Source organism: Petaurus breviceps, unplaced genomic scaffold, assembly GCF_028583685.1.
Source record: "Petaurus breviceps papuanus isolate PSGF00001 unplaced genomic scaffold, PetGlider_PUasm1.0 90919, whole genome shotgun sequence".
NCBI lineage: Eukaryota > Metazoa > Chordata > Mammalia > Diprotodontia > Petauridae > Petaurus > Petaurus breviceps.
In genome coordinates this window covers 14,511,825-14,536,297 of record NW_027187378.1, presented here as the reverse complement: position 1 = coordinate 14,536,297, position 24,473 = coordinate 14,511,825, and the positions used below count along the sequence as shown (strand labels likewise).

The following is a 24,473-nucleotide window of genomic DNA, read 5'->3' as shown; positions in this document are numbered from 1 at the left end:
AGCTAGGCTACTACGGGCTGGGCTGGGAACGTAATTGCGTCCTCGACTCTAGCCCCGCCCCTCCATTCCCAGGAACCTGCTGCTGTGGATGAAGTGTTTCTCTTGCTGCCAACTTTGTCCTGTGCGTCTCATGTTCACCTTGTCCACACACGTATGTGGAGTGGGAGCGAGAGGGGGGACACAGCCCTCAGGGTAGCACTGTGCCGTCTTGGGGTCAAGCGGCCGCTCTGATCTGCTTGGCCCCAAAAGGTAGGACCACCGGCCTAGAAGCTGTTGCTCCATCTCCCTTCCCTGGCCATTTTCTCTGGCTGTCCCTCATGGCCTGGAACGCCCTCCCTCCTCATCTCTGCCTCCCGGCTTCCCTGTTCAAATCCCAACTAAAATCTCACCTACTAGAAACCTTTCCTAATCCCTCTTAATTCTAGGGCCTTCACTCTTGATAATTTCCAACTTCTCTTGACTATAGCTTGCTTGTACGTGGTTGTTTTCATCCATTAGGCTTTGAACTTGAGCAAGGACTGCCTTTTGCCTTCCTTTGTAGTGCCTGGCACATAGGTACTCAATAAATACTTTTTGACTGATCAGAGTTTAAGTAAAGAAATACAGCTTAAGGCCAGATCTATATAGTAGCAATTACCCTGATAATTCAGAGTTGTAGTTTGTGGTTGAGGTTGTGGTTTGTCCTTCAGTTCTGGAAAAGGGCCATGACATCAGGGAGATGATGACATGACTTGCAATTGAATTGGATTTGAGTGAAAGAGGGCTGTGCAAAGTCACCAGCCCGACTTTATCCTCCACAGCCATCTGGGTGCAGAGGCCAGATACAGATCAGAATGACTGGAGATGGTCCAGCAGTTCAGGGTATTGAATTTACTGGGAAGAATACTCCCACCAGTAGAATGTAAGCCCCTTGAGGGCAGAGATTTGTCTTTTCAATTTGTATATCCAGACCTAGGCACATAATAGGCACTTACCATACTAGTCATAGATCACAAGTGCTTAGATGTCTTAGTAAAAGATCTAGAGTTGCTTTAATCAAAAAAGTAAGCACCCTGGCGAAAAGCGTAAGTAAGGTACTACTGAACTATACTCAAAAGCTTCCCACCCCATGCTCCCAGTTTACCTGCTTAGCTTTGCATTTCAGAGGTATCACCTCTACTCACCATGAAGGCTTTAGTGGAGGATGTAGGTAGTATGAATACCATTACTCCTATTGCACAGATAACAGTGCTTAGAGATTTCCACAGGTGATTAATACTGGAGCTGCAATTCAAACCCACATCGGATGTTCTTTTTCTTTTTGTTTGCTAAGCCTCTTAAATTCAGTGAAGCAAATGTCTCTATTAAAGTGACTTCTTCATAGAGTTTTGTTGTTTTTCTGTTGTATCTGACTCTTCATGACCCCATTTGAAGGTTTTCTTGGCAGAGATACTAGAGTGATTTGCCATTTTCTTCTTTGGCTTACATTTTGAGGAAACTGAGACAAATAGGGTTAAGTGACTTGCCCAGGGTCACACAGCTAGTAAATGTCTGAGGCCAGATTTGAATTCGTGAAGATGTCTTCCTAACTCCAAGCCCACAGTACTTTCTCCACTTTGTCAAAAGATTGGCAGAGAACCAGATCATGTATCTTTCTTAACTATGGCCATAGAAGCTCTTAACCAAACCAGGGACAGAGGTTAGTTATCACAAAGAATTAAATAGGTTATTGTTGCGGGCGTTTGCCCTCACAACAGATCTAGACGACTAGCCCCACGGCCCTCTCACTTACCCATCCCGGGTCTTCGGTCGTCACCGGCCCCTCACGGGGAAAAACACCAGACAGAAGGCGGAGGAGTGAAGCGGGGTGGTTTATTCTTCAACAGTTACATGGCGGAGAGAGAGAGAGAGCGCCCTCTCACACAAGAAAATATATAGCGAATCCGAGCCAATCACATCGCAGTTTTACATTTATGGCCTTATATGGTGATCACCCCCATGGCCTTATATGGAGATCACCCCATATTCATTCAAAGCAACCATGGCACCACCCAAAACCCCTCCCCCTCCCCCATCAGGTTATTTTGATTAATGAAATTGAAAAGCTTTTTTTTTTTTTTCAGGAACAAAATCAATGCTAGCAGGATGAGAAGAGAAGTTGCTAATGGGGGGGTGGGAAATTGCATCAGATTTCTCAAGTTTTTTATATCTAAAATATATAGGTAACTAACACAAAGATGTAGAGCTATTCTCCAGTGAATAAATGATCAGAAGATATAAAGTTCTCAAAAGAATTGCAAAATAATAATTAAATGAAAAATTGTTCTGAATCACTAATAGTAAGAGAAATGCAGTTCAAAAAACTGAGGTTTTGCCTTACACCTAGGAAATCAACAAAAGTGACAAAAGAGGGGATTAACAAATATTAGAGGGGGGCAGGTAGGTGGTTCAGGAGTCAGGAGGACCTGAGTTCAAATTCGGCTTCAGACACTTAAAACTTACTAGCTGTGTGACCTTGGGCAAGTCACTTAACACCAATTGCCCTTTCTCCCCCCCCCAAAAAAAGACAAAAACAAACAAATGTTAGAGGGCTATAGAAATACAGGCATATGAATGCACTTGGTGGCATTGTAAATAAATTTTTTCAATCATTTGGAAAGCACTTTACTAAGAAAGTTACTAAAATGTTTATACCTTTTGACTCAGAGATCCCATTGCTATAGAAATATACTCTAAAGAGGTCAAAGATAGAAAGCTCCCATATAAAATGAAAATATTTAGAGCTCTACTAGTTAGTAAAGCAAAGAATGAAACAAAATGGATTTCCACGGTTTGAGGAATGACTAAATGAATTGCCATATTAAATGTAACGAGGCATTACTGTTATAAGAAATGAGGAATAGGAAGGATACCTAGAAGTATAGGGAGACATAGGAACTAAAGACAATTCAAGTTAACAAAACCAGGAAAATAACACAATAGCTACAACAATGCAAATGGAAAAACAACAACAAAGAAATAATACTTGAAAAGAAAATGACCAAGCTTAACCTGAAAGAGGAGAGGTGAAGTTGCACCTTTCTTGTCCTTCATTAGATAGGTGAGGGAAAACAGGTGTGGAACTTTGCATATATGATCAACTCAGTAAATGTGGTGCTTAGTTTTATAGAATTGTTCTTTTCTCTGCTTCTAGGAATGGACCTAGTGGAGAAGGGAGGTGGGGGGGAGGGAGGTATATATCTTTGGAAATAAAAAATTCTCAAAACTTTTAAAGTACATTCACCAGTTAATTGTGGCTATTAAATTTAACTCACAGTTACTTTAACAGAGTTTCCTGGCTGAGCTATGAAAAAAGTCTCTAAATAGATAGAAGATCCTATCCTCAATAAGCAGCATAAAGACTTTGATTTCTAAACAAAAATATATAGTGCAGTAACTGCTAATTTAGCTAAAAGTGTGGTTTTGTTTGAACTAACAGTAATTACATCAAACTTCTTTGTTTTGCTTTATATAGACCTGGCTAGAGGATGCTTACAAATGTCCGCTAGTCACAAGCTGGACCTGGACTTTGTAAATCATTAAACTGTTAAATATTTTGATTTTCTCTATAAAATATGTCTAGTGTCACTTTGCTTATAAAGTTCTTTGAGATTCTAAGATGGAAGACACTGTATAAATTTGCATGTAATGATTCAAGATAGCTTTCCTGCTTTCAATATCATAGAAATAGCTACTGTGCAACTCTGTCCTTTCAATGATTGATGTTCAGCTGAAAATTTCTATTATGTTGGTGGAATTAGCACAGAATGGCAGTTTTCTTAGGTCTTTTAAAAAATTGTAAAATAAATGGAAATTCTAATATCCCCTTAGCTATATGCTATATGCTTATGAAATCAGAAATAAATGTATATTTTTAAATAAATTTTTAGGTTATTATGCAAACAATATAGACATTTAACAAAGTATGAACTGATGAACACATAGGATTTTTTTAAATAAAATTAACACAGTTAAAAATAGCTTGCATTTAAATAGTACTTTTAAAAATAACTTTTAGATAAACAATTTCATCTTTGTAAGAATTCTGTGAAGTAAGGCAGTTATTGTTTTACTCATTTTACAGATGGGGAAACAAGCACAGAATATTAAAATGACATGCCCAACCTTCCAAGACTGCTAAGTGGCAAAAATAGGGACACAACCTAGGTTTCCAAAACTATTAACCCAGTGGGGAGTTTTTTCTCCATTATTATATTTGTTTGCACTTAGCATATATTTTGTATTTCCTTATGTGTGTGCATATTATTTTTCCTGAAAAAAATGTGAGATCTTTGAGGATGGGGACTGTTTTTTTTTATCTTTTTATCCCCAGTGATTGACATATAGTAGAGACTTAGTCAATAAATATTTATTAAGAAAACTAGTATGTGCCAGGCACTGCTGGAAATACAAATATAAGTTTAAAAAGAAACAATTCCTGCCCTCAAAGAGCTTACATTTTAATGAGGAAAGACAGTATATAAAAGGAAACTGAAAAGGGAGGTGGGAAGTAGAAGAAGAGGTGGTTCTCATGGGGCATGATGGAGAATTCCAAAGAAGACCAACAGCAATATAGCTTGTGGAAAAAGGGGAGAAGGTTGTATTGAGTTCCTTTCTTAAACAGAGTACCTAGAGTTCATGGCTCTACCCTCCAGTCAGTAATAGGCATATAATAAGTATTTGTTGACTGATTTTCAAAGTGCTTTGAAATTTTCCCTTCCCTTTCTCCTCTCCCCCCCTTCTTGCATCCCAAAATAATTATATCAAATTATCATAATGAAGAATGAAGAAACACATCTGATAGAGACTCTTCATGCTTACCCTGATGGTTTCATAATTGACTAAAGAATGTAACCTATTATATTATTGGTAGATACCCTAGTTCATAGTTAGCTTAAACCAAATAATGTATTTCCTATTTCTTCTAAAAATTTGAATATGTAAAACTTAAGTTATTTTCAGTGACTTTTGTGGAATTTCAGAAAGACCTATAAACTCACTTCCATTCATTTCCTAACTATTTGCCTGTACTAGGACCATTATCCTTACCTCCCCACCACTACCACCACATTGGACTCTACCCCAGAGTCACCTGGCTCAGATTGTTGACCTAGTAGCTAATCTTGCCCAGAACTAGGTCTCCAAGCCACTTTCCAACCAGCTCTGTACTACCCCTACCTCCATCTCCATTCCTAGGTCCCCTTTATATGTTGTCTTCTCTAATTAGAAGGTAAGATGCTCATGGTCAGAGACTGTTTTGCTTGTTTCAAATGCTCAATACAATGCCTAACACAAAGTGTTTAATAAACGTTCTAGATAGCTAGCTAGTAAGCTAATTGATTCCAATTTATTTTGTAACTTACTTGGAATAAGTTGGTTGTCTTAGAAATGCTGGGAAATTAGATTGTCAAAAATTAGTGTAACCCAGGCTTCTCTGGGCATACCTAGTTTTAACATGGAGACTCTCTTAAGGGACCTTGGGTGGGGGTAGCCTTCTTTGGCCTCCTGTGTCCTTAAAACTGGTAAGATCAAGCCATTCACTCTTTTTTCAGCTCTATTCTTTTCTGCCATCTTTTCAGTTGTGCTCTTTTCAGAAGCGTTTGTCTGCTGTGCCCAGTCTGGACACCATGAACTGAACCAATGAGAAGGAAAGGAAAATCCTTCCCACTCCCCTCCCCTCTTTTACCCTGGCTCTTACTTGTTTCCATCCTGTGCTATCTGTTCTCACTTTTAAACACTGGAGACCATGGACCTGGAGTTTGAGCCATTGTGACCTTAGAGCCAGGATTACAGACAGGGTGAAGTAGCAGACCATCCTAGGATGTAAACCCTGAGAAGCCAGGGTACCTGGGAATTGACCCCTCCCTCCAAAGGAGGTCAGATTTGAACTCAGGTTCTCCTGACCCCAGGGCCAGTACTCTATCCATTGTCCACCTAGTTGCCTGTATATGTGTGTGTGTGTGTATAAATATATACATACACACACACATATTAAAGATAGGCAGACACTCTAGTGAGGCACTTTTTACAAATGGGCTTTGTAAATCCCATTTGTTTATAATGTCCCCTTGGAACTTGGACTGTGCTGTCTGGAAACCAAGCTAAGCTATGAACCTAGCCCTTTCCTCTTCCCCAGAGACTGAAGTATTTCAGAAGAGTGGAAGATTATGCCTCCCACATGTTGGGGGAATAAATTTGTATATTTGTTATTATACTTGTATATAAAGTAAATATTCTTCTGTTAAGATCCCCTATATTATATTAGCTTTAGATATATGTGTTTATATTGTATTCAATAATAAGTTCCAAATGAATGTGTGAACTAAATATAAAAAGTGACTTAAAAATAAAGGAAAATGAGAAGAGGTACCTTTTAGATCCCTCTTTAGGGGGGAAATTCTTAATAAAGCAAGGGATAGAGATGGTCATTAAAGATAAAATAAAATACTTTTATTTACTTAAAATTAAAAAGCTTTTTTCATGAGCAAAATCAATACAGTTTGACTAAGAAGAGAAACTATCGATTGGGGATTTTTTTGGCATTTAATATTTCTGATAAAAGTCTAATATCCAAGGGGTTTATGGGAGATAATAAGAACAAGAGTCATTCTCCAAAAGATAGTCAAAAGGTATAAACACTTTTCAAAAGAAGAAATGCTGATGATCAACAACCATATTAAAAACACTTCAAATCTGAAATGATAAAAGAAATGCAAATAAAGACAACTCTGATGTTTCTTTCTGTAGTCATCAAATTGTCAAAGATGATAAAAGACAAAGTCAATAGATAGAGGGGCTGCTGAAATAAAGGTACATTAATACATTTGGTGGTGCTGTGAATTGATCCAATCAGTTTAGAAACAGTTCGGAATTATTTGAGAAATGTCACTAAACTGTTGATGCTCAGATTTCACAGGCCCACCTATAATTAGAAGTGGTAGGTACATCATATAAGCTAGACTAATTTTTATCCCCAAAAGACAATGATACCACCCTTAAACTTAATGAGGCCACAATACTATGGCTCAAACCATTGACAGTTTCCTAGCTCCTAAAGTATAATGCCCAGTATATAAAGAGTATGTTCCTCAGACTCGACAGATGTCTCAATCCTGGCCTAGTCAACAAACACATTCTTCTGATCAACATCACTGTGGCAATTGCAGAAAATGAGGAAGTTTCTCCACTTGCATCAGTGTTGTATCCTGGCTAAATAACTTTTCCGTGCTATCCTTAAGTAAACTAGACAACCAAGTGGTGCAACGAATAGAATGCTGAGCCGGCACTCAGGAAAACTTAAGTTCAATTCCAGTCTACCTATGTGAGCCTGAGAAAATCACTGAGTCTTTCTCAGTCTGTTTCCTCATCTGTAAAATGAGCATAATAGCACTTACCTCACAGGGTTGTTGTGACTCAAATGAGATAATATTTGCAATGGGCTTAACACAGAACCTGGCACTTAGTAGGTCCTTAATAAATGCCTATTCCCTTCGTCCCCTTCTTTTTTTGCATAATGATAGATGGTTCACAAATGACTCGTTTTATTCCAAATTGGAACTTGAACACTTGGTGTCCCCATCAGGACTGAATCAGAACGATCTTATGGCTAATTTCATTAAGTAGGGAAAAGGTGAAATGTTGAAAAGAGGGCCTTTAGTGATCAGATGGCAAGATGCAGGAGTCATATATCCGCCTCACTTGTAGCTGCATACATGGATAATTTTTCTTCTTCTGTACCACAAAATATTCTTTTTTTTTTTTTTTGCCTTTTGGAGGGCATTTGGGGTTAAGTAACTTGCCCAGGGTTACACAGCTAGTTTTTTTGTGTGGGTGTTAAGTGTCTGAGGCTGGAACCGAACTCAGGTCCTCCTGACTACAGGGCCAGCACTTTACTCACTGCACCACCTAGCTGCCCCACCACAAAATATTCTAATAAACCTGAAGACATGTGTGACACTGTTTCCCACATGGAGCTCTTTGTGTGACTTGAATGCTACTTTTCTTTAGACCTTCATGCAGAAAGATGACATGCTGATTTATTAATTAAACAGGGAGGGAGTACAATATCTCATTTGTCCATCAAGTGGGCTCTTCTTGTGCCACCAGCTCAGCTTTGTCAACCACCTTCTCTGGTACATGCTTGAGTTGGCCCTTTCCTAAGAGGTTGAGGTATTCCTGTTGACCACCAGAGAACAAATACCTAGATTGCTCCCCAACTGTAAGGCTATCCTCTAGATCCAAGTAACTTTGAAAGTTGTGTTTAAAAATTTAATCAAAATATTAAAGTATGAAATCTACTATCTGTAACTAGAGCCTCGATCTTATAATTGCCTTCACTTTTTCGGTTTACTGACCACTATGTTCATAAATTCAACACCAGTGCTTTACAAGCAGTGTATTTTTCCTTTGTTTTTAGTGAGGCCTTTCAAGTCACCAATTTGCTCATATGTGCAAAGTCAGAATTGACTTATTGATGGGAACAAGTCAATTTGTTTCAGTAAAGCAATAACATGGAATTGATACCCTACTATCACAAAGCTGGTTCTTTGCTAAGGTACAAACTAATAATAAATGCAAAGGACCACCTCTTTATAAGTCTGAAGTATATGTCACAGTAGGAAGAAAATGAAGGACATAGGTTTAAATATACTGTGATCATTCATTAAAAAGCAACATTTTTTAAAAAGACCTTAAATATGATGACTTGAAACATTTCTAAATTGCCATTTGACCATTTGCGAAGTTTTGATAGCAGCTAATCCATAAGAAGTACTTGCCATGGCAACCAGTGCAACATAAGGTACTGAGGCTCCCAGGAAGGTACAAAACAACATTATCTTTCTCACCATCTGAATGACACATGATTTCAATATTAATATGGTTTCATAAGTCTTAATAATCTAGTTAATAAATTATGTTTCTTGATAATGAAGTGTTCTTTTTTTCTTTGAAGCCAAATTTCATTCAAGATTAACCAGCAACAACAACAATCTTTTTCCCCTAAGTCAAGAATTTTACTTGTGAAAAAAAAGTTCTGATTCCCCACTGGGATAATGGAAAGGCAGAACAAAAATCAATTTGGAACTATGCCCCCAAAATTACTAAATTGTGTACACCCTTTGACTCGGTAATATTACTACTAGGCCTATAACACAAAGAGAAAGGAAAATGAAAGGTTTTTGTAGTGGCAGAGAACTCGAAACTAAGGGGGTGTGTATCAGTTGGTAGAATATGTGAATGTATGGAAATTTTATTGTGCCATAGTAAATTATTAAATGGACAGTGTTTTAGAAATCTAGGAATACTTGTATGAATTGATGTACAGCAAAGTGAACACAACCAGGAAAATAATTTAAACAACAACTAAAACATTGTAAAGACAACTTTGAAAGACAAGAACTCTGATCAGTGCAATCAGCAACCACAATTACAAAGGACTAATGATAAAGCATGCTACCACTTAATAATAATAATAGCTAACATTTATATAGCACTTACTCTGTGCTAAGTGTTTTAAAATTATTATCTCATCTGATCCTCACAATACCTCTGGGAGGTAGGTGCTATTATTATCCCCGTTTTATAGATGAGGAAACTGAAACAGACAAAGGTTAAGTGATTCACCGAGGGTCACACCAATAGTAAGTGTCTGAGGCCAGATTGGAATCACATCTTTCTGACTCCACGTCTAGGACTCTCTCCACTGAGCCACCTAGCTCCTGACAGAGCGGACTCAAGGAATAAAATGAAATATATATTTTAGATACGACCATATGGTCAATGTGGGAATTTGTTTTGCTTGACAATGCATATTTGTCACAAGGGGTTTTCATTTGCCCTATTTTTATGGAGGAGGATATGGTAGGGATAAAATAATTTTTTGTTCATTGGGAAAAAATCAAATTAAATTTTAAAAAGATAAGTCACTGAGTACAAGTAGTCTGATTTAAGCCGTGCAAAGTCTGTGATGAGAAATTCTCATGATGATGAAAGGTGAAGAATGGATGAAGAAGCCTGGTTAGACTAGAGTGGAAGAATGAAGAAACAGTAGGGGGTAAAAAGTCAACACTATAGAAACTGTGTGAAGGACCTCTGGACTAGTCAGCTGACTGAATGTTTCAACTATGAGAGCATAATCAAGTTATCCTGTCTATGTCTAGTTTGTACACAGCTGTTTGCATGCTTTCCCCCACATTAGACTAAAAGCTTCTTGAGAGCAGGGAATGTTTTGCCTGTCTTTGTATCCTCATTGCTTAGCACAGTGCCTGACACTTAGTAGCTTAACTTTCATAAATGCTTGTTACCGAGTGACTGATTAAAGACTGGAATTCATCGGATGACAACTTGAGCATCAGTTATTGCCCTTCAGCACCACCTAGAGTTTGAGAGAGGCAAGGCCTCTCAGAAATACATGTTAATACTTTCTTCTTTGGTTAAAGACGGAAAAGCAAAGGGAAAAACAGGCTTTGTGGCTTCTTTACTGAGCACTCTGTTTGATATGATGATTAGACAACACAGCATTCCCACTTCTCTCCATTGCCCAGAAAAAGCCTGTCTAATAAGCCTTGTCAGGTTTCTGGCCTAAAGTGAACTGTTGGCTAAGAGTGTAACATTTCCTCAGCATCAATTTAAGAGTCCTTATAAGTTTAAAGAGTTAATAAATGCTTTGTTAGTTTCAAAGTAAAAGAGAATAAAATTTGTCTGACTGGAGAATGGGGACAGTTAAGCAATTTGCAGAGAAGCAGATTTGCTCCTGTAGATATTCTTAATGGACCAATAATATCAAAGCTGGAAGTCTAGAGTTGTAAATTACCTCAAGCATGCTGATTTTTCTCACTCAGGTGGTTCCCTGACAGGTTTCTGTGTGTGCAAACTCTCCCCCACAGATAGTAGATATGTTGGTGAGATAATAAGGCTCAGGTTTAGGGGTGGATTATTCTTGCATTTCCTTTAATATGTCATCAGCACCTGTGAGGTTATTATTATTATTATCTTTTGCCTTCTTGCTAAGTTAATGATTATGTTTAACAAGGTATCCATGACCTGCATCAGTTTCCCCATCAGCAAATGGAGATAATAATTATCACCTGCCTGCCAGGGTTGTTGTGAGAATATGTGATAATATTTGTAAAGCACTTTGCAAACCTTAAAGTGCTACTATATAAATGATAGCTATTATTACTATTATGTTTGAAATCTAAAAATGTCATCACTGTGAGTAGCTAGTCTGTGTAAAAGGAAACAGATCAATGGGAATCTGAAAGCTAAAGTGGTGAGCAGGGAAAGTACATTATCTCACATCAGAATTACCCCTAGGACTCTGAGAGAGTTTGAATTTAGCCTCATGGTAGTCTTTTTTCTTTGGGAAACTAAACCCAACAGCCTGGGAACAGGTTGGAGTGAACAAGCCAGCTCAAAAAGTGAGTGTCTACATGCTGTATGTAAGAAATATGAAGCCCTAGAAATCTCCACACATTCATTACACAAGTATTCAGGTTATTAAGACATATCACACACAGAAAAGGTTTTATACATATAGGAAAAACTTGTGTCTAACCCATTGGTGGTTAATAAAATTCTATTCCTTCTCAAAATCTTCCCATAGGGTCCCGTATAGTCCTTGCAAATTAGAGTACTACGTAACTCTGTGTGTGTATGTATACATATAGATAAAAATACACACGTTTGGGTTTGCTTCTAGGGAATGAAATAATCTTTCCCTCCTCATTGATGCCACATTCTTAGTGGTGAAAGAATTTAGGGCCTGTGAGAGAGGTGACTTTCTCCTTCCCTAGCCCTATCCTCCCATCAGGACAGTCTACAGAACAATCACACTACCAGTAAAAGATAAGAAGATCTATACTTGCTGCTTCATGTTTTCATTGCTTCTCTGTGCATACCTTTCCTTAATGATCACTATCTCTCTATTACTTTCATCAGTTTCCTGGCATACAGATTCATCAGATCTCCTTTGCCTCATATTTTGCTTCCTTCCATCATCTAGGCTTTGTCTGAGGGGGAGAACAGAGACATAGAAGCAGCAGCTTCGTAAACCTTTTACTCCCTTTCTGACCACTGACATCTCCAAATCCACTGAGTCTGCTTCCTCTCAGTCCATTTTTCCCTTTTGAAGCACACTTGATTCCTCTAATACAAAAGGGTCTCTTGCTTTCATATGTGCCTCAGGAGTCTTTCCCATGCATGAAGAGACTTACACATCCATCTCACTGAGCACATGCCCCTTACTCTAGTGATACGATCATAAGAACAAATTGTATCAGTGAATTTCACATGCATTGTTCTTACAGTGATTCTGTAAAATAAGTAAGGTGAATATTATTACTGACCACTTTGTATAGAAATGTAAACTGAGGAACACAATCTGCCTAGAAGAGCAAAAGTTAATTTGGGACAGTCTTAGAAATAGCAATATCTGTGAGTAAGAAATGCAGAAACAAGAGAAATTTGTACACAATTACAGACACAACATATGTGTGATGACCAAGGCTCTTCTCAGCAATGCAAGGCTCTAAGACAACTCCAAAAGACTCATGATGGAAAGAGATGTCTACATTCAGAGAAAGAACTTCAGAATTTGAATGCAGATTGAAGCAAACTACCTGCTCTCTTTCTTTTTCTTGTTTGGTTTTGTTTCCTCTTTCCCATTGTTCATTCCATAGTTTATAATCCTTCTTTACAAACTGACTAATGTCTAATGTGAAAGTATTTGCAGATCCTATATTTGATTGCATGCTGCCATGGGGGTGGAAGGGGAGGGGGCAGGGGGGAGGAGAGGGAGAAAATTTGAAACTCAAGGGATTGTGGAACTGAATCTTGTAAACTAAAAGTAAACAAACAAATTTATAAAGATTAAAAAAGATATGAACATTAAAAAAAAGAAATTGCAACATCTGAAGCAGAAGTTTATATTATGCCTTAGAGTTTACAAAACACTTTCCTCAGTGTTTACAAAACACATACGTTACCCTAGCAGGCAGAAAGTACAAGAATTATTATTACCATTTTATGTATGATTAAAAAAAAAAACCTGGGGCTCAATGAGATTAAGTCCCACAGCTAATAAGTTCTGTTCCCTGGATTCAAAATGAAGAACCTTTTCCACTATATCGTGTTATCTAGAAACCTAGTAATTGTATAATTTTCCTACTTGAAATCCCAATGAATGGGAAACAGTTGAAATTAAGATATTAAATTTAATACTTACATTTTAATAAATTTAAACATAATTCAAGAGTTATTTTTATTAAATCCTAATTTCTTTGAGTCAGTAAACAATAGTTCATTGGGGTTGCTTTTAAATTACTTAATTTGTTCACTTGTAAAAAGTCAGATTTTATTTACTGATAAATATAAGTGTTTCTTTACATTTTCAGTAATTGGACATTTGTATTTAATGTTGGTTACTGTGTAGTGAATTTCAGTATAGTGGCTACATAATTTCAAAAGGTACGTCACTGACTTCAAAAAGCATAATTGATTTCAAAAGACTTAGCAATGAATATGAAACTAAAAAAGCATCAGATATGAAAATAAAAAACATTCCATTTTTTATCCTGCAATACAAGTAATACTGTTTTAGAAGCAAAACCTTGCTAAAGAAGATGCTAATGTTAAGGAGTTGTGGATGTGCATCTTAGAAATCAGTAAAGTATGTTAGAGAAAATCATCTGATTAGAGGTTCTAAAAACTGGGAAAGAAGATAAATATTAAACCATTCAGTTAAGAATTTTTGCTTTATAATGCCTAATTACTTTAAATATAAGGGAATTCTTTCACCACTACCTTATTTGATATTATGTAAGGGCAAGACAACATTTTAAATGAGTAAACATTGATGATTCACCTTGTGATCTCTTAATGAGTTGTGAATCTCTTCAATTGGGTAAAGAAGGGAATAGCTGATATCCTGACCAAACAAACTAATAATCACTTCTCTTGGGGGTTTTAAATAATTAGAGTCATGTCAATAGAAGTCAGTCCAAAAGGAAAATGGTCAAATGGTGAAAAACTCTAAGCTCAGGAGAGCCTTGAAGAGGCAGATCTTATTACCTGTACCAGAGGGCATCAAGGGAGGGGTGAGTGAGCCCAGAGGAAGTATAATACTTCCTCTTTGCTCCCCCCCACCCCGCCCCACTTACACACAGACCAAGTTATTAGCAAGCCAGGATCAGTAGCAGACAATGCAACCAGTGGACACAGTGAGGATAAACATGGACAAGCATGGACACAAATAGATAAAGACACAGAAGGGCCTCTGCAGAGGAAAAATAACTTCAAAAGAGAGTGTGGTAGAGAGAATACTAGTTATGAGTTCTAGAAAGACACTGATCCTCTGTAGTCTCCAAGAGAATTATCTATACCTAAGGGAAACTTCAGGAGGACTCTATCAACTGAAGAAAGGACTTCCAGTTACTAGTATTCATGAAGTACCCCTTTTCCACATGAATTCAATTACTCTTGTATCTTTAATTTGAGGCCACTCTCCGAAAAAAAAAAAAAAAGAAAGAAAAGAAAAAGAGAGAAAGAAAAGTTGTGTCTGCAGGGGGAGAACATGCTTTGGGGAAAACCTTATACTAAAAGCTTATTGAAACTACTGACTGAATAGTGGCCAGTAATAATTCTAGAAACCCAATCCTGCAGGGATTAGCCATAGAACACTAGACACATTATCACCCTAGTCTGGCATTTTCATTAGCTGTCCCCCATGTCTGGAACTCCTTCTTCGTCTCTGCCTCCTGGCTTCCCTGTATGACCTGAGAACAAAAGATTCCTATACTGGAATAATTTAGAAAGAAGTTTATTAGGTAGTCCAGCAGAAAAAGAGGCAGTTCATTGCCAAGTGTCAGTAAGTTATAAATTTTATAGGAATAAAACAAAGGAAGTGTTGGTAGTTAATGATCCTAGGAAATTTTGAGATTTTAATGGTACCATTTGTGATTGTTAGTTCAGATTTGATTTGATTGTATCTTAAAAATAAATTATAATGTGATTTCATTTAAAGTGAGACAATTGTGATGTTTAACCCTTGATAGGTACATCAGACCTTAGTGGAAAATATGCTACCAACATTTCAAATTATAGAGCCTACTGATTTAAGTTAGCTCCATCTCAATGATTTATGATGGCACTCTCACATTTTCATTGTTATTAATATATTTCAGAATTTACAAAAATCTTCAAACCGTAATTTCAAAATTTACAGCAAAAATAATATATTTTAATAGTTTTAGTGTCTAATTAGTTTATAGTGCCACAAATTTCTACAAACCAGGAAAAAGTATTCCTTTCTTTGCTTGTTTAACTTTATCTCTGTAATCCTAAACTGGTGAGGACCAAAATGACTGAAAGAAAGTACTGTACAGATTCATTTTTTAAAATTTTCTTTCCTCCTAAAACCTTATCTTCCACTGAAAATCTGAAATAGAAGTTAAGTCCCTGCTTACTGGAATGGAGAGTTTAGTATCAGATTACAGAAAGCTGGAAGAATTGTTCCAAGTATGAAACTTCATTAATTTTTCCCACCATTCTAAACTTTCTGACTGCAGTTGGTTTTTTTTGGTAGCAGACTTTCTGGCTGATTGCACTTTCCGCTTAGGGAAAGGTAGCAGAATCTATGAGACATAAGACAAAGATGTTCCAAAGAAGCTTATAGGTAAGGGAGTAAGGGAGAAAAGAAATGGTTCCCCACTGTTGGGGTATGAGCATTCAGCATACAGGAGGCTCAACTTTGCACAAGTTTACTTTGACTAATATACATGTGAGCTACCCTTATTAATTTGGGGTAGTCCTAAGTGAATGAGTATAGGACATATGTTAGGCAACCAGTTCTTCAGGGTCACTCAATCAAAGAGATAAAGTATTCCCTTTTGGCAGGCCACATGGTTCAACTGACAGTGTTTGCATTTGCTGCTGCTAGTATATAGTCATAGACCAGATACACTATTTATTTTCAAAGAGTCAGGGGAGGGTAAGAGAAGTATAAGAAGGAAAGAAAAGAAGAGAGATAGAAAAAAGAAAAAGATCTACTAAAGGACTGATCAAAAGAATTCAGATTTCTATGCCCATCCTCAAACTCTTGGTTGATTAGTCCAAGAAGAATACTCATTTGTTCACTAGGGTGGTGAGGTAGTTCTGGCCCTCCCTGAGTAATTCCCCAGGTCAAGATGGTACACAGCCTCCTAGCTTTCTGGACACCCAGAATCTAAATTCCCAAGACTCAGTACAGGGTCAGAGGCAACTTGACTGTTCCACCTGAACCACAGGAGTTCTTACCAGTTCTTACTGTGCAGAGTGATCTTGTCTAGGTTCAATCCTACCTCTTAGGTCAAAGATCCCATTTCTGACATCAATTTATGAACTGAGAACAAAAAAAAAACTGAGAACATTCTTAAAGTGGAATAATTTAGAAAGAAGTTTATTAAGTCATCCAGAACAGGATAAGAGCCAAAAAAAGAGATGGCCCACTCCTTCTAAGTGTCTGTAAGTTACACATATTATAGGATTCAAACAAAGAAGCAAAGAAACAGTAGCTGATTGACCAGCACAGAGGCAATTTCCAGATAAGATATATGGGTTGCTTGAGATGTTTAATGGGAGAAAACTCCTTACATTCCTTGCATCAGCCTTTGGACCTGACTGGATTTCTGGTCAGCATGACAGTCTAGGGGTGGCTAGGTGGTGCAGTGAATAGAGCACTGGCCCTGGATTTGGGAAGACCTAAGTTCAAATCCAACCTCAGACACTTAACAAAAAACTAGCCATGTGACCTTGGGCAAGTCACTTAACCCCAATTGCCCTACCCTCCCCCTTTCAAAAAAGCAAAAAAAAAAAAAAAAGGAATCCAGTCTCTAAACAATAGGTATAGTTTCTCAGCTATGTAGGACTAAGAACAATATCATAAAGTTTTCCCATACCTGGCTTCAAGTCTTAACTAAAGTCCTACTTTCTTCAAAAAGCCTTTTGCAGCCTTCAATAACCTTAATGCCTTCCCTCTGTTGATTACCCCCAATTTATACTACATACATCTAATTTACACATAATTGTTTGCATGTTTTCTCTTCCCTGCCCCATCCTCCCCAATGGCAAGCAAAGAAGTACTTAATGCCTTGTCTTTATTAAGAAACAGAACTTATGAACCCCAGAACTTATGAATCCCACAGTAGGTAGAACAGGGAGGAACTAATTACCATATATGAGGAGAAGCCCAAGCTGGGAGAGAGCAGCAGAACTGAGAAGGGAGCGCTTGTGGTAGAAAAGGAGAAAGCTTGTGGTATCCTGGCACTCTGTTTGTCTCTTCTGTCTGTGTTGATGTTTGTTTATGGTACTTTGTAATGAAGCTCTGGGACCTTACTGGAAGCCCTGAAACAGGATTTTCTGGTTGTCTGTTGACAGAAATCCTGGAAGAGGGTTTCAGAGGTCCTGGGACTTTATTGATGATTTATGTTGACCTCTTGGACCTTGTTTGTGGATCTCTGTTGATTTCACAGGCAGATAGTGAATTGATAATGGTGCTGGCAATGTGCATGAATATTATTGTGGCTCTGTTAAGCTTTGTCTTCCCAGGAACAGAAACTGTGAAGGACTTGAGGTGGACTGGACACTGTGATCTCCAATATGGAACTGGATAAGCTGCTGAGAGCTGCCTACCTTTGAAACCAGGTGACAGTTGGGTAGATTCAGGTAGAAGCTGGACCCATGAAAGTGGAACTATAGAATTTGGGAGCCAGCCTCCAGTCAAGATGAAAAACACCTCTCCTTGGGTACTTGATGCTGACTGAGAAGATCATGATTTATTGTAGTCTAGAGGTAGAGAACTTTGACCTTTTTACTTTGTGTCCCTTAAGAAGGCTTGTTCCTTAATGATGGTTGAGTTAAGGACTTACTAAATGATTGTACTTTGTTTTCAGTTTTAAACAATGTAGCCACTTTAGTGATAAGTTGCTATGTCATAACATTGTGAATGCTGTACTTTGACTTCTGTTAATGTTTTTTCTTAGTTTATTACTGAATAAATAGGGATCACTATACTATGTAATCAGAATCTTGAAACTGTCCATAGCAGCAATCCTCTGGAAAGCTGCTTATGCTTGGCTTTAAGTTTCTTGAGAGTAGGATTTTTTTCATTGCCTCTCTTTGCATCCCCACTGCTTAACGTTTATTTAGTGCCTGGCACAGAATAGGAACTTAATAAATTCTTCTTGACTTGATTTTAGAACTCAAAGTACTCAATTGGCTTTGGGAATCTGGACTGCTAATACAAATGGGAGTTAAGGGAAGTGGTCCTGCAGGCGGTACTACAGTAGCATGTCAGAGTTGGGAGGAGCCACAGAGGTTATTTAGTCCAACTCTTACCTAAACAAACATCACTCCTTTACAATAAAACTTTGCTTGAAAACATCAAATGAGTGACAACATACTATCTTTGAGGTAGGACATTCCACTTTTGGATGGCTCTAATTGTTTTTTTCTTCTTTTTTTAATAGCATTTTTTCTATTTACATGTAAAGACAATTTTTAACATTCATTTTTTTAAAACTTTGAGTTCCAATTTTTTTCCTCCCTCTTCTCCCCCTCCTTAAAATGGTAAGCAATTTGATATAGGTTATATATGTGCAATTGCGTGAAACGTATTTCCATATTAGTTATATTGTAAGAGAAGAAAGACAAAAAGAAAAAAAACATGAAAAAATAAAGTGAAAATAGTATGCTTTGATCTGTATTCAGACAATATTAGTTCTTTATCTAGATGTGGATAGCATTTCCCATTGGGAGTCCTTTGGAATTGTCTTGGATCATTGTATTGCTGAGAAGAACTAAGTCATTTATAGTTGATCATCCTTACTATATTGCTGTTACTATGTACAATGTTCTTCTGGTTCTGCTCACTTCATATTGCATCAGTTCATGTAAGTCTTTGCAGGTTTTTCTGAAATCCACCTGATGACGGCTCTAACTGTTCCTTAAAGTTTTTCCTTAAAAGTTTAAATTTGCTTCTTTGTAACTCCCATACATTGCTCCTAGTTCTGTTCTGTGGGGTTAAACAGAAATTTAAGCCCTCTTCCACATGACAGCCTTCCAATTACTTGTCAGATCAAAGAACTAGAGGAAACCTCAGTGATCATGTAGTCCAAAACCCTCACTTCCTAGTTGAAGAAATCAGTACCTATGGATATCAAATGATTTTTCCAAGGTTAGAGTATAATAAATAGAAAATTCAAAAACTTAGTCCTGTTCTTCTGGTTCTAAATTTTTATCCTTCCACATACTACTCTTTGCTCTATGTCAAACAGCCTAAGTTTACTTCAACCAATTATCATACAATATGATTTTGAGGCCCATCTTGGTTGTCCTCCTCTGGATATTTCTCAGATTCTCAATTTGCTTCAATTCTTTGTGCCTAAAACTGAACACAATACTCCAGATGAGGATCAGGTCAGAGTAAAGCAGACTTTTTTTTATAAGCAATTGGGGTTCAGTAACTTGCTCAAGGTTACACGGCCAGTTATTTCTGGGTGTGGTGCTAAGTATCAGAGCCCAGATTCGATTCCCAGGTCATCCCAACACTGGGGCCGGTGCTCTTACTCGCTGAGCCACCTGGCCACCCCTATAAAGCAGACTTTTAACTCCTTAATTATGAACACCCTGTTTCTATGCAGACTAAGGTTTCTTTAGCTTTTGAGATAGCAATATCACAATGTTGACTCTTATTGAACCTATAGTTTGCCAGGTCATTTAAAAGTAAATAAAAAACCTCCAGATCATTTAAAGATAAATTATATGCCCTTATTTTCCCCCATTTTGTACTAATGAAATTGATTCTCTGTACATGGATATAAGAATTTGTATTTATTCCTTTCAAATTTCATCCAATAACGTAGCCAGAAGTTAGAGGCTTTTACTTCATAACTTAGTGTGTGTATCAGCAATGCCATATTTACAATGCCTATGGAGATTACAGATATGGTGATATAATTATCCATCACAAAATACATCATGCTTGCCATATGGGGGAATAAGCTAGAAAATTTATTAAGATACCAAAAGACTGAGTCCCAAAACCAGAAAGTGAAAGCCATCAGAGTAGTTATGACATTGGCACACGTAGATAAAGTAGAAAGCACCCACATTTTCAAGGCTTTAAAACAGAACAGGCTACCTCAGGCAAAGGTCCTCCTCTCCCCACTCACAGCAACCACCCAGCGTCCAGGAAGTGCACTCCCAGCAGCTCCGGCCCCTGGCAGTCCTCAGCAGGAGTCCTTAGCAGAAATTCTGGCTGACTCAAAAAGGGCTTCGTGCTGCCACTGCCTCTGCTGCTGCTGCCGCCGTCGCCCGCCACCACTAGCCACCACAGGAACTCCAGCTTGGCTTCCGCTTCCTCTTGCTCCGCCCCTTCCTGCTACATCAGCAAGTCCAATGGGGCATGGAAGATCTTTAAATCCCATAACCCTTACAGTGTGTTATATCTTTTTTTAACCTTATCATTACATTATTTGCATTAATTAATTAGCTATATGAAATTTTAATGCAAGATCACAAATACTTTCCATGTGTGTTTTGCTCAATGTTATTAGAATCAAGAAACATAACACACATAGATCAGATTAATTTATCAGAACTGATTGACCTTTTAAAAAATATTCAGTGTATGCATGTATAATATATATAGTGAGAGGAAAAGATAACTGTTCTAGATAGAGTCTAAGGCAGATAGGGAGAAGCAAACTCAGTGGTCTTGCATTTTGGGGTGGAAACCAAAATGCTGAATAATATTGGAGCCAGAAGAGCAGATAGAAGGAGGAGCCATGGGCAAAAGAAGAGCAGATAGAAAAGAAAAAGAAGAGAGGAAAAAAAACAGCAAAAGTCAGGAAACATAAGGTTGTTAAGTCCAGTTTGTCCACAAACATTTTGTGGGACTCACCTAATTTAATTTACAACAATAAGAATCTTTTCCAAACCTAGCCTATCAAAAGATATGATATTCTTTAATTTGTGAATATTTGCCATTTTATTTAATTACTTTAGCCAACAACATATAATTTTCCAAAAGATGGAGGTTTGCTATTAACAGTTAAAATTTAACAACAGCAACAATAAAAAATGTTGTAGAGATCCATTTATTTTGCCAAGTTCTATGTTAGAGCTCTTATGTGCTTACAACTCTCATTGAAGTCAATTGGAATTATGCTCACAGAAGGGCTCTGGGATCAGACCCTTTGTTGACAGAGAGAAGCACTTAAAGAAGGTAAAAGGCTTGAAGATCCAAATCCTTGGACTCAAAGCAAAGCTGAACCATTGTCTGTGTTGATTAATGAAGCCTTTAGCGTGGTGAGATAATGTGGTTTTACTAAATGTGGAAAACTCCTACAGCATTGAAATATTAGGAGCATGAATGTCAGTCAGTAGGATAGTAACCTCGCTAATGTATCTTGAAATTACTAGACTCTCTTAAAAAATCACTTTTGGTTGATTTCATAATTATTTGCCACTTTGATGCACTTCTTATCGGGTTCAACAAGTGCTTCTAACTACAAGGGTTTGAAACAAAGGGAAGTGCTAAGTCTTTTCTTACAACTCAACAGGCAGGTTAAGGGAAACCCCAACAAAAGATTTTTGAGGTCCCTTCAAATTCTAAATTTCTATGATTCTAATTCAAGGGTAACATGTTTATGCTTCTTATATACATACATATGTAGGTGTGTATACACACACATACATTTTATATATGTATACATATATACATATACACACACCTATACCTATATGTAAAATTTGACATAATCTTCCATGAGCCCTCACTAGTGACAGTATCAAACACCTTGGTCATATCTACAAACATTGGGTACATATCTCTGTTCTGCTCCTGGCATTTCTCCTAGAGTTGTCAGGCAACAAAGAGAATTGTTTCCATTTGAATCGTCTTAGGAAGATTCCAAAGATCATCTGGCAGGATAATATAGTAGACACTAAGGTCCTTTCTTGATTTAATCTGCCAAACATCCAAACTCTGCTTTAGAGAGCACAACTCCAATAGGTTGGCTACATTGTTCAAAAGCAAAATGTAAGCTTACCAAAAAGACTATTTTATGGAGAACTCACACCAGGCAAATGTTCACATTGTGGTCAGAAGAATTGATACAAGGATCCTCTCAAGGTCTCTCTCTTAAGAACTTTGGAATTGATTGTGTAACATGGGAGACACTGTCATGGGACCATTCAGTGTGATGTGCCCACATCAAAGAAGATGCTGTGCTCTATGAGCAAAGCAGAATTGAAACAGTTCAAAGGAAACACAAGATGCGCAAATTTAGAAAATCCACCCCAAATATTCACATGAACTATTGTACCTGACCTGTGGTAGAACATTTTGAATTCCTATTGGTCTGATCAACCACAGTGGGACACACTGAAACTTGACTCTAGCACAGTGATGTCATTTTGGTCCTCTTCAAGAACAAAGGACAATTGTATATGTGTGTATATGTACATATAAGTATATCATATATATGAGTGTGTACACACACACACACATACACATACATACACACCCCTTGAGACTAGATTCCCAAATGGCACAAGATGGACTACCTAATCAAAATTAAAAAAGAAAATCTTTGCGCTGTTGAAATAGTGACTCTGGAACTATTGTCCTAAGGACAGAAAGAACTACCTTAAAATCCCTGTAAAGCAAGCAATGAAAGATTAGAAGAAAAAAAATATTTATGAAGCACTTCTTATGTGCAAGATACTGTGCTAAGTACTTTTGCAAATATTATCTCATACTCACTACAACCCCATTATTTCCCCAATTTTATAGCTGAAGAAATTGAGGCAAACACGGGTTAAGTAATTTATCTTGGATCAAACAGCTAGTAGGTATCTAAAATATCTGAAGTCAGGTCTTCCTCTCTACCAGAAGCTAGTCGGTGCAGTGAATAGACCTCCAAGCTTGGAGTCAGGAAGACCCAAATCCAGTCTCAGACACCTACCTGTGACCCTGGGTAAGTCACTTAACCCTGTTTACCTCAGTTTACTCATTTTTAAAATTAGTTGGAGAAGGAAATGACAAACCGCTGAAGTATTTTTGCCAAGAAAACCCCAAGTGGGGTCATGAAGAGTTGGACAGACTTGAACAACTTCCTGATTCCAGGCCAAGTGCTCTATCCATGAGGTCACCTAGCTGTCTTTTTAATTGAAGATGGGCTTTTGTGGCTTGTAGGTTACATATAGATTGTACAAAATGTAGCAAGGTGGAGATAAACACATATATACACATATATACTATATATCTATATCTATGTATATTATATTTATATATATGTATCTATATCTCCTTAGTAGGGAAGAATAGTGATATGCTAATGAAATTTTCTACTCTGTGTATACCCAATAAAGTAATTTCGGGAAGACTCACTGTTATAGTTTAAATTTCCAATGATTCTTGTCTAGACTATTATGTAATCTCTGAACTGATTTTCCTTCCCCTAGTATTTCTCTTCTCCAATGCATACTTCAACCACTGATCAAGTTATCTTTCTAATTCCCTACTCTGATTAAATTATTTATCTACCCCAAAACTTTCATTGGTTTGCCACTAACCAATATAACCCATGTGGCAAAGCCCATTGCTATGAGACTTTTCCTCTATTGGCGGAAATCAACATTCTATGCCTGTGTAAGAAGAGAGGAGTTGGTAAGAATGGGAGAGAGGAGAGCATCTCTCTTTGAACTGCTTCAAGTCTCTTCAGTACCTTGACTTTTTTCAAGGTTCAAGTTTTTTCTTCTTCTTAAGTTTGTTTGCATTCTACAGTTGCTTCAGGCATATCTGGCTTCCAGCTTCAAGAGAGAAGATTGACAGTGCCAATCTCACTTCAAATTGCTGAAGGGAAAATGATACGAAAGGAACTAGCTGTCTTCATCACGCCCCTATCTCCAGCTTGCTACACTAGAGACTGAGGAAATTCCCTTTGGATGGAATCTAGGATTCTTGGTTGAACTGTTATCTCAATCCCAAGAGGAAAGATTCTTCATTCTGTATTGTCTGGTATATATTCTTCTAGGTATACTTTCTCTTATGTTTTGTTTTTGACTTGGCTAAATGGATTTCTTCTTTAATTGCTATGTGTGTTTATTGTGTAACTGGAATTTGGTGGAAAGGAAGTCAAGTCTTGGATATAAAATTTAAAGCTCTTTTTCCCTCATTAATAAACAGAGCAGAAGTTTAGCTTGAACCTGAAAATCATATCTCCTAGATTAATAATATTTACCTATTCACACAAGTATATATGTATATAGACATACAAATATATTATATATGTACACATATACATACTCATACATGTGTATATCTACATGCAAATATATGTGTATATATCAGAAACTTCTGGTGTAGAATGTCCTTCACTAAAATAAATTAGACAAATCAAGATGATGATAAT

At 37.3% G+C, this 24,473-nt stretch overlaps 1 long non-coding RNA gene across 1 annotated transcript; it reads left to right on the top strand.

The window, feature by feature from the left end:
- The first annotated feature begins 55 nt into the window (after positions 1-55).
- Positions 56-24,256, top strand: LOC138151924 (uncharacterized). The gene is made up of 3 exons (XR_011165965.1): positions 56-249; positions 22,952-23,036; positions 23,846-24,256. It is a non-coding gene; the product is annotated as an uncharacterized lncRNA (long non-coding RNA).
- The last annotated feature ends 217 nt before the right edge of the window (positions 24,257-24,473 follow it).